The following is a 3,094-nucleotide window of genomic DNA, read 5'->3' on the forward strand; positions in this document are numbered from 1 at the left end:
GTGTATTCCCCATATGTACAAAATTAAATTCAATTTTCTCCTGTTAATCTGTCTCATGGCAATTTGATTCTTATTCTAGCTGGGGAGACCATGAAGGAGACAAGAAATTCTTCCTCCCCTACAAGCTCAATAGCCTACCTTTGAAGGAGACAGTCTATACAATGTCTCAGTCACGTGCACTGTAGAATGTGAAGGGGAGGTTATCCTTTCCTTATACTCAGCAATGTTGAGTGCCTGCATGACAGTGAGCATATCTCCTTGCCCTGATAGCTGCCATTCACAGGGACTAGTTTCACTTGCTAGTACCTGTACTTCTTTGTCTGAAGGTGTTCTGTGTCCACTGAAGCTTGTTTTGCTCACTGGAGATAACTGGAAATTAATGAGACAGATTAGGGACTGCACTTAGGTCCACTCAATCCTAACTGCTAAATCCAGTGTTCCTGGATACCTATGCCCCTTGAGTAGCAGATCTTCCAGGATAACTAAAACTCTATGCTCTTGACTAGTATATCCTGCAGGAATGCAAAGCAAGCATGCTCATGAGCTAAAAGTAGGGGCTAGTCTATAAAGACTGAAAAGGCAGACCAAACTAACCTGCACCCAGGACTGAACTTTCACCAAATTCTCCCCTCATTATTTTTACTATTCTAAAAAATATGTTGAGGGATGGAGATTTAACATGCTAATGAGACATGCAATGCATGTAAAAAGCATGTTCTGTTACTGTGCCAGTGCATGCAACCTCCTGTACCTCCCGGTCCCAACATGCCTGGATATCACACCTTCCCCACCTCAGCCCCTTAAAAATCTTTCCCTCGCCTTTGTTTGGGGAGCCAGCCTGAAGGACACTTTACCTTGTGTTGTCTCCCTTGCCCTCCAGCATAAGCCCTGATAAAGCCTCTCCTGGAACTCCTGTTTGGCATCTAGTCAATTTCTATTGCTTAAAGAGGTACCAAAAACATGAATTGGTACCATATTTCAGTGGCCATGAAAGAGCCCCAGGGGGCCATTTTCACCCTGTTAGAGAGGGTCTGGGATCCATTCATGGGGGAAGATGGATGCAAGCCCTCACACATGGCCACCTGAACATTGGTTCTAGTGTCACTTCAAGGTAAGTCTACTTCTGTTGTCCTAGGGCCCCACTACTCTTATTCAGACAATATTTTTCCCTTTTCTCTTCCTTCCCTCCTCCTTTGACATCCCTCTTTTTTTCCAGGTCCTTTCTGCTCCTTCTTACCCTCTCTGAGGTGGTCACAAGACAGCTACAGCTTAACTGCTCTCAGCCTATGTTAACGTGCTCCCTACACACTCTTTCTGACTGGTGACTGACCAGCAGAGGCAGGAGGAGCCTGTCTCACATCCTATAATGGCTGGATGTCTGACAGTCACAGGAAACTCCTTTATTCTCTTTTCTTCTGAGTTACCTGAATAGACAGCCTTGGGAAAAAGGAGCCGAAATGGTTGACTCCTTGGGTTTGATTACCCCAGGGCAGTGGGAGAGTGTCTCTCTTTCCAATGGTCTGTTTGGTTTCTCTGCCTGAATAGACACCCTTGACGGAGGAGGGTTGAAATGGTATTTCTTTCCTTCTCACTGTCTTTCTACCTTCTCTTCTTCCAGCTGCCTCTGCTCTGCCCACTCCAGGCCATCAATCTGGAGACTCCCCATTTTGTTTCCTTCTTTGAAACTCCTGAGTAGTTTCAAAGTACCCTGGGATAAACAAAGATGACCATGTTGCCCCAGCGAGACAGATACCTGCCTTACGGTTATGGGAAGTTTGTCCTCTACTTATCCTATGTCATTTTCCTCTTCAAGGTTTTCATGTACCCCCCAACCAGACTCACTGGTATGTGGTCTCATCTCTACTCTCCCCAGGCCACCAACCTAGCTCCTCCTGTATGCACTGAAAAGAAAGAGCAATCCCTTCCTAGAAGCTCACCTATCAGAGTCCATCTGCCTTGGATAGCAACAAGGCAATAAAAGAGGACTCAGAACTAGATGGAGGCCCTTTGGATGAAGGGCCCCTGCCTTCCAGATGCAATAATACACCTAACTGGGGTCCCCTTTTATAAAGATGGTTTAGCTATTCTTCACCCTGCTAAGCTTTTGCCCTCCACTCTTTGTCCCTATCTATTCTTCTGTGGTCCACCACAAAATAAACTATCCTATGAAGAAAGTTCGGATTCCTCCCTCTTCTGGCCTCTTTGGGCAGTTGTCCATTCATGTTGGGAAGAGTGCACTTTGGGACATTAGGTCCCAAGCCAGGCAACAGAGAGCACTCTGACCCATCTCAGCAGAAATTGTAGGGGCCATAAGACTGGCTTCCTCCTGAGGGTGTTTTACTTATCATGAAACCATATCTAAGCCATACACAAACTGGCTTTAAATGCTGGCGACATCTTAGAGGGTTTCTGGGAGTCCTTAAATTCTTTGGCAAATAGGCTGTACCCAACAGTAGGTTGGCTCTAGATTGTCTTCCTGCTGAACAAAGAGCTGTCTATACAGTAGTGAACAAAACGTGCTGTATATACAATGCTGGGGAGGTCAAACTGAATATTCAGATTTACAAACAAGTCAAATGGTTACATGGGTTAATTATCCCAGTGCCCAAACTATACGGTACTCAATTACAGATTACATCCCTGGTTCCTGCCTTTCCTTGGACACTTAGTGGCTATTTTATTGCTGTTGTTCTGGCCTCTGCCTTTTTAGCCTCATGACAAAGTTTGTGTCTTCCAGTCTTTAAGAGTTCCAAGTGAAACTAATGATTGGACAAGGATTCCAACCTACATGACAGGAGGATCCGAGTGCCTATAAATCATTAGAACAGTCGGTGAGAGATTTTACACATCTAGGACCTCGCTCTCAGCAGGAAGTAGCTTCAGAAGATGAGACCTTCAGCCCCTTCTCTCTCTCTCTCTTTTTTTTTAGGTTCCCCCCCCCTTTTTTTTAAAGTAGTTTATTGTCAAGTTAGTTTCCATACAACACCCAGTGCTCTTCCCCACAAGTGCCCTCCTCCATCACCACCACCTCTTTCCCCCCCTCCCCCTTCAACCCTCAGTTTGTTTTCAGTATTCAGTAGTCTCTCAAGTTTTG

This window comes from Suricata suricatta, chromosome 12, assembly GCF_006229205.1.
Source record: "Suricata suricatta isolate VVHF042 chromosome 12, meerkat_22Aug2017_6uvM2_HiC, whole genome shotgun sequence".
Taxonomy (NCBI): domain Eukaryota; kingdom Metazoa; phylum Chordata; class Mammalia; order Carnivora; family Herpestidae; genus Suricata; species Suricata suricatta.